We start from the raw sequence: 13303 nt of genomic DNA on the forward strand, positions 1-13303 counted from the left end.
CCAACACTCATCTTTCCTCTCCCTCCCTGGGTGATGCACTTATGCCTCCACCCCCACCACGACGGAGGATTTCAGGCAGTTTCAGGATCTCTTCAAGAGAGTGGCAGCGTCCCTTGACATTTCTCTGAGAGAGGTCCAGAAATCACGCCACAAGTTAGTGGACATATTACATACGTCCACTTCATCCAAAATCGCCCTCCCCTTGAATGAGGCAATTACGGATCCTGTCAAATTACTCTGGCAAACCCCAGCAATGATTCCACCTACCTGTAAAAGATCCGATAAGAAATATTACATACCAGCCAAAGACACTGAATTTCTCTTCTCCCATCCAATGCCAAATTCGCTGGTTATAGATGCAGTAAATGAAAGGGGCAAGCAACAGCACTATAGGAATACCCCATACAACAAAGACTGTAAATGGCTTGATCCGTTTGGTCGCAAAGCATACTCAACTGTGACATTACAATTGAGAATTGCCAATTATGAGGCCCTGTTGGCAAAATACAATCACAATAACTGCGCAAGCCTTTCCAAATGTACAAACTTTATTCCTGAAGACAAAAGAGAACAGTACAAAGCCATCATGACGGAGGGTCACCTCATCACTAGAACAGCTCTTCAAGCTGCCCTCGACTCTGCTGATTCTGCGGTGAGATCCATAGCCACAGCAGATGTTATGAGGAGAGCTTCCTGGCTTCACCTGTCTAGCTTTCCAAAGCCAGTACAGTCCACTGTAGAGGACTTACCGTTTGAAGGTGCCAAGCTCTTCGCAGACAAGACAGACACTCTGAAAGACTCCAGGGCTACTTTACAATCCCTAGGTATCCACACACATAGGAACAAGAGATGACAAATCACTTACCAAACTCAGCAGCGATTCCGAACCCCTTCATACACTCAGTGCAACAGGTTTTATGACCAGCAGAGCCGCAGACAGAAAACCTCCAGGAGAAGACAGTCTGCCTCCTCGACTACTGCTTTGCAGTCCTCAACATCCAGGCAGCAGATTTGAAGGCTTGGTCGAAGGCTCGAGAACCCTGTCACTCTCAATGCTGGCACCATCGCCCAATGGCAAAATCTCTGGAGATCGCCAAATCCAATTTTATTCCATCTGGCATTCCATCACTAAGGACACATGGGTATTGGAAATAATCAAAACTGGGTACTCCATCCCCCTTACCTCCAACCGCCCTACCCACCCTCCTTCCCCGTCCCTCTTCAGGGACCCCTCTCACGAACACCTGCTTCGCGAAGAGGTGAACCATCTTGTATCCCTGGGAGCCGTAGAACCCGTACCAGCTGAGTACAGAGGGAAAGGGTTCTATTCCCACTATTTTCTCACACAGAAAAAGACAAGAGGTTGGAGACCTATTCTAGACTTAAGGCGACTCAACAAATTTGTAAAAACACAAAGATTCAAAATGGTCACGCTAAGCACCATAATCCCAGCATTAGAGGGGGAGGCGGGGGGATGACGACTGGTTCTCAGCCCTCAGCCTCCAAGATGCGTATTTTCACGTTTCCATCTACTCATCGCATTGGAAGTTCCAGTGGTTTACAATAGCACAGGACTATTTTCAGTACAAGGTCCTGCCCTTCGGCCTTTCCACTGCACCGAGGGTATTTTCGAAAGTACTTGCTGTAGTAGCGGCCCACCTATGCAGAGAGGGCATAATGATATTCCCATACTTGAACGACTGCCTGTTGAAAGCACCAGCACTGCAGACAGCCATACTGTCCACCCAATGTACGATCCACCTCTTTATCTCCTTAGGGCTTCAAATAAACTTTCAAAAGTCCACCCTAACACCAACCCAGCACCTCGAATTCATTGGGGCAGACCTCAACTCCCTCGAAGCAACTGCTTCCCTTCCAATAAAACACTTCCAGACTCTAACCATGTTAGTCTCAACAGCACGGAACAGCCCACCGGTCTCTGCCAAGACATGCCTACAGCTTCTAGGCCATATGGCTGCTACGACCTTTGTTGTCCATCATGCAAGGTTACACATGCACTCTCTTCAATCCTGACTATGGACATAGTACGTTCCTCACAGGCACAGCTTGCGCAAACTCCTCACCATGCCCAATGCAGTCAAGGATTTCCTGTTATGGTGGACCAACCCAGAAGACATCTGCACTGGAGTGCCTTTCACACAGAATCCGCCTACCCTTACAATTACGATGGATGCATGCCTCCTAGGCTGGGGGGCACACCTACAGACACATTCCATGCAGGCCGACTGGTCTACAGCTGAGTCCCAACTTCATATCAATCTGCTGGAACTTTGCACGGTTCACAATGCCTGCTCACACTTCCTGCTATTGATCCGAAACAAAACAATACAGTTCCTCACGGACAATGTCACCAGTATGTTCTATAGAAACAGACAAGGCGGAGCACGATCACATTCCCTGTGCATGGAAGCCACGCGCCTCTGGCAATGGTGCATCAAACACAACGTCCATGTGATAGCATCCTACTTACCTGGCTGCTAAAGCAACATGGCAGATGCTCTGAACAGGAGGTTCTATCAAGACCACGAATGGGAGTTCCAAGATACCTTCCGATTGTGGGGGCTCCCAACGATAGACCTCTTTGCAACCTCACAAAACTCCAAATGCTCCCAATTCTGGATGCCTGCCAATTCTGTTCCAGGGCAGGACTCGGACATCACTCTCTGGGCGATGCCTTCCACATCAAGTGGACCACCCCCTACTCTATGCCTTCCTCCCCCCCCCATCCCCCTCAGACCCAGAGTACTCAGCAAGATAATACAGGATGGGGCCAGAGTGATCCTAATAGCACCCACATGGACATGACAAACCTGGTATCCATACCTTCTCCACATGGCAGTCTGTCCACTGTGCAAGCTCCCATCTCTGCCTCAACTCCTATCGCAGGATGCAGGATGCATCATCCATCCGGATCCCCACAAACTTCAACTCAAAGCATGGTTACTCCGTGGCTCTTGGGATCTGAAACGACATGTTCCACAGAAGTACAGAGCATATTGTTAAACAGCCATAGGGAAACTACCTGGCACACATACATTCATAAGTGGAAACGCTTCGAATCATGGTGCCAACGGAAACAGACTGCACCTGTGTCGGCCTCTTTACCCCTTATTCTAGACTACCTACTGGAACTCAAACTAACTGGACTTTCCATACCCTCAATCCGTGTCCACCTGTCAGCCATTACGGTTTTTCATCTTAAAATCAATGGATTCTTGATTTTCACGCATCCCATCACAAAACGTTTTTAAAGGATCTCTCAAACTCCTATCTAGATGTGCGAAAACCAGTTCCACCATGGGACCTCAATTCGGTCCTCCACGCCCTCACCAGACCCCTTTTTGAGCCCTTAGCTACAAGCTCCATATCACACCTTTCTGTGAAGATTGTATTTCTTGTGGCCATTACATCGGCCAGACATATGGGCGAACTAGCAGCTCTCATGGCTGACCCACCCTATACCATCCTTTTTAAAGATAAAGTGTGTCTCAGACCACACCCTAAATTTTTAGCTAAAGTGGTATCATCCTTTCACCTCAACCAAATGATAGACTTACCCACATTCTTCCCAAAGCCACATATGGACAGTAAACAATCCAGACTACACACTTTGGACATCTGTAGGGCTCTCGCCTTTTATATCAACAGAATGAAACCATTTTGCAAGACTCCAAAACTATTTCTTTCCATCACTGATCAATCCAAAGGACATGCCATTTCTAAACAACGCCTGTCCAAACGGATATCAGACTGTATCAAACTTTGCTATCTCCAGTACGAACGACAACCCCTACGGGGAACTGCACACATTCTACTAGGAGTCTCTCAACATCAATAGCCTTTCTCAAGAGCATCCCTATTGCAGAAATTTGCAGAACTGCAACCTGGACTTCTCCTCATACTTTTACACAACAATATGCGTTGCTTCAACATGCATATTCCGATACCACGTTTGCTCACATGGTGCTCTCATCCACTAAGACGTCAACTCTGAAGCCCCCTCCTTCCCTCGGAGGGCACTGCTCTGAAGTCACCTAAAGTGGAGCACTCACAGGGACAGCACTCGAAGAAGAAGAAGAAGAAGAAGAAGAAGAAGAAGAAGAGGAAGTTACTCACCTTGTGCAGTAATGGAGGTTCTTCAAGATGTGTGTCCCTGTGGGTGCTCCACTACCCTCCCTCCTTCCCTCTGCTTCGGAGTTCTAGCCTATACAGACTCTGCAGTAGAAAAGGAAGTGGGGGGGCAGGGGAGGTTGGCCACACAGCATCAGTTAATTGCCTGAGGCAGTACGAGACAGGGTTTGCACATGTGTGGCCCAACCGGGCACTGCTACCTTAAATCTCCGGCTATGAGCGCAGAGGCGCAGCACCTAAAGTAGAGCACACACATCTCAAAGAATCTCCGTTACTGCACAAGGTGAGTAACTTCCTCTTTTTTGCTTTGTTTAGTTTTTTTAAGTACCAAATTATACCAACAGCTGATAATCAATCTTCCTTTAGGAAAAAGACTAAAAATTAAAAATTCACAAGAAGATTTAAATTAATTTAATAAGGTATCTACATTACAGTATTTTTTTCCTGAAATAGTGAAGAGGATCCTAGTCAGTGGTTTTCAACCTGTAGGGGTCTGTGGACTATGTCTAAGGGGGTCTGCGAAAGACTTAGACTGAAAACTGACTGAACAGAATTCAACTATGTTTACAGAAAATAGATTTCCAAAGGGGTCCGCACCTCCATTCAAAATTTGTTAGGGGTCCACAAACGAAAAAAGTTTGAAAACCACTGTCTGAGGTTATATATGGGTGTTACAGAGAAAAAAGGTTAAGAACATCTATTCTACCCCACTAAGGTGTGAAACTAGTTTTAGACCCACATTCATCCATTCTACACAAATCTGTGTTTGTTTTCTAATCCTGGCTTGTTGACCCATGCTGTCATATATGTTCATTCAGAGTGGAACTCTTTTTCAGGCCATACTGCAGAAACTTGCACTTGTTTTAAAATGTGATTTTTATTTATTTATTTATTTATGTTAAACCAAACTGTGTAATTAACCGTAAATACGGGGCATCCAGGACTCCACCCTCACAGCATTACTGTAGTGCTACAATTCTGGAAAAGAGAACCCGTGAAAACACACTACGGACACAGTGGATATTTGAGAATCAAGCGAACAATTGCCTGTCTTTTGCAGGTTGGGATACTGTGGTATCACAGCCTCCGATTGCAAGTATCTTGCCTCAGTTCTAAATACAAATCAAACTTTGAAACAGATGGATCTGGAAGGCAACAATCAGGCAAATTCAGGAGTGAAGCTGCTGTGTGAAGGACTGAAACATCCCGACTGCAAACTGGAGAAACTGGTGTAAGTAGTTGCTGGTTCTCTTTACAATTTTCCAGTAAGTGCAGTTCTGCTTCGCTCTCCAGTCTGTATATATGTAGCTCATTAGACAGCATGTGGAACATTGTGCTGGTTGCCATTTTATAAATGATGATAAAGAACTGAGAAAGGTGCAGAAAGGGTAGTTATGAGAATAAGTGCTCTTGGGGCAGAAAAACACAGTGCCGAAATCTCTGTTACTTGAGGGTTTTGATGATAACTGATGTTTCTCTCCACTGCACATCTGAGGGGCACACCAGTGGCTTAAAATCAGTAACTGCTTTGACATCTTGAGTAAATAAAAGAAATAGCCGATGAGGATTAAGGTCAAATCCAGCAGCACTTCCTGGAACATGGTCAAACTTTGCTTCCTTTCCGTCCTGTATGAGAAGTATGTGAGTGACCTGCCAAGAATGGCACCAGGGTCCGGTGAAGACCTAGAAAACTCCGTGGTCAGAGCTAGAAGCCAACCTGCTTTATGCATAAGCAACAGTCCAGACACATGTTGTATGGACTTGTAAGAGACTAGGTCAAAGCTGAAATTTTAATACTGTCAGTGGCTGAAGCAGCAGCAAATCTACTGGCAACAATCCAGACTTTTGTGTATTCAGAAAGTGTTTGCTTCCTCTTCCCCCCACCGCCCACACACCAGAATCTCTCTTTGTAAGGAGCATTAGAAACACATGAACAATTCCAAACTAGATGATTGTAGGATCTGACATGGGAATTGTCTAATGCACCAGCCAGTCAAGTCCTTTAACTGATTCAGGCAACAGGCTAGGAATGAGTGTGAGCACTTTGCCATGACAGTGACAGAGCTGGGGTGCTTCGTATGAGTCCTAGCTGAATGACCAGCCCCCACTCAGGCCTTGACCCTGATTTTACAGATACTGGAGTAGCATGTAGGGGTCTTCAGCAGCTGTTCAGGGCATCCTCCTAAGATAGCTATCTCGCTAGGGGGGAATCCCAAAGTTTAGGTACCCTGCAGCCAGCTGGAATATTCTGCCCTGAGTGTGCAAAGCTGTTCCTCTCAGAAGAACTGGCCAAAGGAACCTGAGAGGAACAGGGCTTTGGAAAGAGATATTAGCAAAAAACCAGAGGCCTGTATCTCTACTGGCAAAATTCAGATCCATCAAGCTTCACCAGTGGCAGTGGAAGCTGTAGTGTAGATGGGGCAGGTGGTTTTTTTTAATCACTATCTCTTGTCTAACCCAGAGCTCCTCCTGGATAGAGCCACACATGAGATTCTTTTTTCCTTAGTGTAGACAAGGCTGAAGTGGGTGGCAGGGCAGATGGGTGCTTTCAACTTTCTTCATGTTGCCTATACAGTGCATGCTGTCCCTTTTAGAATAGTCGTTTTAAAGTTTAACACCTAATGATAAGGTGTCTCCATAGTTTTGTATTTCCCTCTTAAAGGCACTCTCCCACTAGGGTCAAGTCCCTCCCTACCCTCTCCTTTGCTTGTCTCTGGCAGCTCTGCTACAGAGCTCCTTGGATTTAACTCTGTTCTTTCTCAGGGGCCCTGGGGACCCTGGGATGTCACGTGGTGTGCTGAGATACCATTGAGTCAACCTATTCTACCATCCTGAGCCCCCATCCTGATCTTGCTGAGCCAGGCTCACAAACCTCTTCCAGCCAAGCACACAGGCAGGGCCACACCCAACTGCACAGAGAGACAGAGATCCACTCTGAGAAGGCTCCACTTAAGGAACTTGCTACAGCACCCAGATATCCATCTCCCTTGGGGTACACACCTAAAGTTATATGAAATTCGCCTCTTCCCTCAATGTGGAGGAAGATAAACAACTTCTCCCCCTCCCCCCTGCCCAGTTATAAATCACATAAACTGGGTTATATTATAAACCAGAAATAAATTTATTAAGTATAACAAGTGTGTTTTAAGTAGTTAAGGAGGTGGCAAACAGAACAAAGCAGATCACTAAGAAAATAAAACAGAGCACACAAACTGAGCTCAATATACTTAAGAAACAGGTTACAAAATGTAAATTCTTATCCTAAATGTTATTTTAGGCAGATTGCAAAGTTTCAATGGTTCAGAGCTCCAGTTATATTCCTTTTCAGACTGGACCCCGGTCTCAGGCTGGACTCTCCCTTTGCCTTCCCTTCAGGTGGCTTTCATAGTCTTTCTTCTTGGGCAGGCAGCCATGGAGGAGAGGAGACAAGTTTGCCTTCCTCCCCACCCTTAAATAGGATTTACATAAGGCGGGAATCCTTTGTCTCCCAAACTTGACCCCCCTTCACCTCTGGCCAGTGGGTGCTTGACCCCCCTCCGCTCCAGTTCCTGCTCCCACTCCACCCCTTCCCGCAAGACCCCGCCCCCACCTCTCCCTGCCGCACCTGCTTTCCCAAGTCCCTGCCCCTGCCCCATCCCTTCCCGCCCCTGCCCCACCCCCATTCCACCCCCTTCCCCAAGTCTCCACCCCCGCCCCACCTCTTCCCCATAGCACACCACCTCCCTGCTCCTCCCCCTCCCTCTCGGAGCTTCCTCAGCGCAGTGAAACAGCTGTTTCATGGTGGACAGGAAGCGCTGGAAGGGAGGGGGAGGAGCAGGGATGCGGCATGCTGGGGGGAGGAGGCAGGGAAGAGGTGGGGTGGGGGGAGCTTGGCTGCCAGTAGGTGCGGAGCACCTGCTAATTTTTCCTGTGGGTGCTCCAGCCCCGGAGCACCCATGCAGTTGGCACCTATGCCCCTTCCCTTCCAGTGGAAAGTTAGAAGTCCCAGGTAATATTCAATATCTGTAGTATCCCAGAGTCCACGAGTCCATAGCAGCATGGAGTGGCCTCAGGAAGGCTGGGTCTTTTCACAGTTCATTGTCAGTGCTGATGGCCCATCAGTGCTGTCTGGCTTTTCCATTGTTGTACCTGAAGTGTTAGCAGGGGTGTCAACTAGGGTGACCAGATGAGAGGAACAAAATATCAGGACACATGGGGAGGGGGGCACCGGCGGAGCAAAAAAACCCAAAAGAACAGAGTGCCGCCAGCGGAGCAAAAAGAAAAAACCAGAGAGCATCGGTCGGGACGCGGGACAACCAACTAAATATCGGAACAGTCCCGATTTTATCGGGACGTCTGGTCACCCTAGTGTCAACTAAAGTAACATAGTTGAAATACAGATACATAGTCAATATTCCTAATTCCAGATACAGAAATGATACAGGCATACAAATAGGATAATCATATTCAGTAAATCATAACCTTTCCAGTGATAGCTCACAAGAATTATCTTGCATAAAGCAGATCTTAGTTATGTCATATTCCTACCATAAGTATATTTTCATAAAGAATATGAAGTATAGTGTCACACTGTTCTTGGGGTTTGTTCTCATTATCTCAAGAGGGCATTGGGCTACTTTGTAAATATTGAACTCTGCTGCTGTGATTTTATAATTCCAATGGTGGGGGAAATAAAATCATTTCTGTGTTTTTAAAAAAAACACAACAAAGAGAGACTAATCCTGGCCTTGTATTGTGAAGGTGGTTATGTGGGTAAGAGGACTTGCTAGAACATCCCAGACCATGTCATGAAGGAAAGAGAAAAGCATTCTCTGCCCTCCTCCATCACTCTCACTCCTATGGGTGTGAGGATAAGGAGCTATAGGTAGAGTTGCCAACACTGACTAAAGCTATTCCGGGAGATTTTTTTCCACCCAACATGACATAATGTCATTTTCTTAAAATATCCTATTAAAATCTCCCGGTTCGCTTTCAATCGTCCCCGGGAGACTGATGCTGATTCCAGGAGACTCCAGGCCAATCCCAGAGGGTTGGTAACCCTAGCCATAGGAGGTGCATTAGAACATTTGAGACCACTCCCTTACAGTAGATTGGAGGTGGAGTGCAGGTGTGGTTTTGGGGTCTCAGTGTCTATCTGGATCCTAATTAGATTTAATCCATTCCAGCTCTAAACAATTCCAAACACCTGTGTGCTGTGTTAAACCTTGCTATGGGTTGAATTAAAGCCTTGTTCAAGCTGATGTGTGAATACACTCTTTACTTAAGATAGTTCTAAGAAATGCTTACAGGGCCCATATACCTATAACAAAGCCGGATAGTCTCCCCAGAAACTAGCCCCCATGTGGGCAGGGGAGTTCCACTGCATCTTATGACCTGGTGGGGTGGGAGAGAACAAACAGAACTGGGGACAGACAATAACAGAGAGCAGGGCAAAAGCCAAGCAGTAGCCTGTGAGCACAGTGTGACCCTGGCAAAAGTGTGAGAGCTTGTGGGTCAGTTGGCTAATGAGGTTTGGGGCTGTAAACTAAGAAACTACTACTTTTGTTCTTGGTCCCTCTCACATTTGGGGTAGCAGGACTTTGTACATTCCTTGTAAATAAACAAGATTACATCAAAGAAAATAGCAGAGTCCATCAATTCCAATGTGAACATCCTCAGGGCCCTGAACCTTGACTGGCTGCTTGGGTTGAAAAGGGGCAACAATGTCATCCCTTCCATCTTTAGTGTCCAAAACCAGATAGGGAAGCATCACCGCATGGCCATTTATCTGTGTGATTTTTGTGAAGGTTTTGTCTCTAATGTGTTTGATATTCTCAATGACAGAGTTCACTTTGTTTGAACTCCAGGTCCATTTTCTTTGCCTATTTAATGTGTCTCAGCCATTCACATGTGATCACTGGTTCTCTCTCTTGTCCATTTAACATAAGAAAGTTCTCATTTTCCTTTACCAGAGGATTGCAGTATGATTTAGGTAAGAAAAAGGATGATTTCAAACCCTAAGGCTATTCTAAATCTCTGACTGCTGCAGGTTGTGTACTGCAAACTCACAACTGCTGGTGTGGGGATCTCTCCTCTGTTCTTAGAACCAACTAGACTCAGAGAGCTGGACCTGGAGAGAAACGAACTGGGATACTCAGGCGCAAATGGCTTTGTGAAGGATTGAAACGTGCAAGCTGCAATAAATGGTTGCTGACCTTTCACAATGGTTGTTTTTCAAGATGTGTTGCGTATGTCCATTACACTGCAACCTCAACTCTGCTGCAGTAGGGATGCCAGCCTTCCACTACTCCATCCTCAGCTCCCCACCGTGAGACTCAGACCAGCTTCCCCACTCTCACCTATCCCTATTCCTTCTGTGCAGTTCTGGAAAGTCACACTTACTAATGTTTGGGAAGAAGGCTGCCATCCTCACTAGGGCTGAGCTAAAGCTGTGTGTGTGTGTTTTCTGTGGCTGTCTGGAAGGTACGTCCTGTCAAATGCCTTAGCTTTTCAGCTTATGTTGTGTATAGTGTAACCTGAACCGACACACCCCAGTGTGGTGGTTGTGGATTCATGTCCCAGCGTTTGTATGTTCAGAAAGGATCTCCAGCCCAGCTGTGGTTACGTTCACAAAAACGGAGATCTTTGTGAAGCCCCTCAGCTGGCAGCAAAGCATGTCTTTCAGGGCAGGGCACTTTCACAAAGATACTGTTCTTTATGACAGCAGACACTGCTTTGTCAAAGGCCTTCCTCTACGATGTAACATAAATGCTGCGCTTATAGAAAAGCCTGTTCTTTCCCAGGTTAGGCCCTGGTGCTGCAGAGGGGGCATGTGACAGTAGGCAGCATTGTTCTGCTCTCCTAAAGACTAGAGGATTTTTGTGCACAAGATAACTATTTTTAAGGTGTATTAACCTCCATAAAGGGGAAGAGACATTAGTTAATAATGTTCTTCTGTCTTCTCTAGGTTGAGCTGCTGCGATCTCACAGAGGCTTCTATGAGAGACTTATCACTTGCTCTTAGTATAAACCACTCCCTGAAAGAGCTGGATATACAGTTTAACCACCTGTCCTTTCCTTTAGTTACTCATCTTTATAAGGAGCTGAAATGGCACAGAAGCAATCTAAAGATAATAATGTAAAAATCATATGTTCTAATCCATTTGAGGATTGTGGGATAGCTATTCATTTACGCAAATGTCGTTCTTAACATTTGGTGTCACGACTAACAGGCAGGGTGAATAAAATTGATGACTATTTAAATCCATGTTTAGGAAAAATATGTTTATCGTTTCAGAGGTGTAACCGTGTTAGTCTGTTTTAGCAAAAACAATGAGGAGTCCTGTGGCATCTTAAAGACTAACATTTATTTGGGCATAAGCTTTCATGGGCTGGAACCCACTTTGTCAGATGCATCTGAGGAAGTGGGTTCCAGCCCATGAAAGCTTATGCCCAAATAAATGTTAGTCTTTAAGGTGCCACAAGACTCCTCATTGTTTAGGTTTCTGATGTGAAATTTTAAATGATGCCATCTTATGTTAAGGGCTAAACTGATTACCTAATTAAAACGGGTTTGATGTACTGCTTGAATATTGTTTTGTTAGTGTTCTTCATTAGCAGCCTGTGGGCCCTCAGCAGCCTCTAGCAGGCCCTCAGAGGCAGCTCCAGCCTGTGTGCTCCCCTGCCCAGCAGCCCTTTCCCCTCTTTGGCTGCAGAGCATCCTGTGAGCCCGCAGGGTGGCATGCTCAGAGGCGGGTCGGCATGCAGGGGTGCTACAACCAGGCCAGGCGGGGGACACAGGGAGTCAGAGCTGAGTAGCAGGGTCATCCTTATAACAGAGTCTCCAGCTGGGAGCAGAAGCCAGCCCAGGCAGGGATGAGCTCTGGGGAGAGTTGCCCCTGCTCCTCTGGGGCCTCCCATCACTCAAGCAGTATGAAGGAGGCTCCTGTCTCCTGTAGATGCTGCTACTCCTTCTCTCCCCACTGGGGACCAAAAATCCCAATTACCCAACTGAACAGGGGAAGCACATTGCTCATTTGGATAATCAGGTTTTTCAGTTAATTGAAAATTGGATAAATGACCTGTACAAAATGTGCCCAATTAGATTAGCAGTCTGTGTGCCACTCAGAAACCAACCATCTTTGACACACATGCCAATCCCTGCCAGTTAAGTGAAGAATTAGCATACTTGCACAAGAGAGCAAACACCTGAAGAGCCCTGTGGTCCACCAAATTTGAACATTGCCTTATCCAGATGCCCAGAATTTGTAATTGAATACCACTGCAGTACATGTTTGCAGCCAAAGTTTTAAAGTCAAACCACTGAACTTCACTAGCTAAGCATGTGGAAACAGTTTGAGGTACTAAACCTTTTGTCAGCATTAGCTTCTTCTGCAAGTGCAGAGAACTAAACAAAGTATTAATCAATTTTAAAATGCAAAATGTTTTGATAAACTTTTTTCTATTTTTTATCCAGCCTATTTAAGGAAGTTTTGTTTAATGAATAAACAGTTTTACAATTCCAAGTGCCATCTAAATGCAGTGCAAAATAAATCACGCTTAAAAAATTAACTAGTAAATAAATGCATAATTCATCACTTCAACATAAAATTAATCTGAATAAATGTATGGTCTGTAAACATGTACTACCTAATTATACTACTCAATGTGCATCAGGCTCTCTTTGGTAAAGACTAAGGCATACCCGTGCAAAATCAATCCACCATGCCTGCAGGGTGGTTTGTCAAACTTGCTTTCCTGAGGGGCAATGATTTTGGTAAGGAGCTATGCTTCCATTAAGAAAAGTGTCTAACGCTTTTGTTTATTAAACTGCTGAATGTAAATTAAGTTTGTACACTGCAACATCTTTTTTCCTGAAACACTGAAGAGGATCCTGGGATGAGGGAGTCAAGGTTAAAAACATCTGTTCTAGCCTATGATGAGGCGTGGAATTAGTTTTAGACACATTTATCTACTAGACAAAGCTGTGTTCATTTTCAGTTCCTGTCTTGTGGACCTTTTGTGTTGTCATCAGTTCATTCCGCTTAGAACTCTTTCAGGCTCTACTGCAAGATCTTGCATTTGGTTTAAAAAAAAGTAACTGTTATATTAAAATTACAGTAGTCCTTTGTGTTGAAGTCTTTCTGTAGTAGAGGGTCTGCTGGAAAGTGCA

Source organism: Terrapene carolina, unplaced genomic scaffold (assembly GCF_002925995.2).
Source record: "Terrapene carolina triunguis isolate 2854851 unplaced genomic scaffold, T_m_triunguis-2.0 Scaffold90, whole genome shotgun sequence".
Taxonomy (NCBI): domain Eukaryota; kingdom Metazoa; phylum Chordata; order Testudines; family Emydidae; genus Terrapene; species Terrapene triunguis.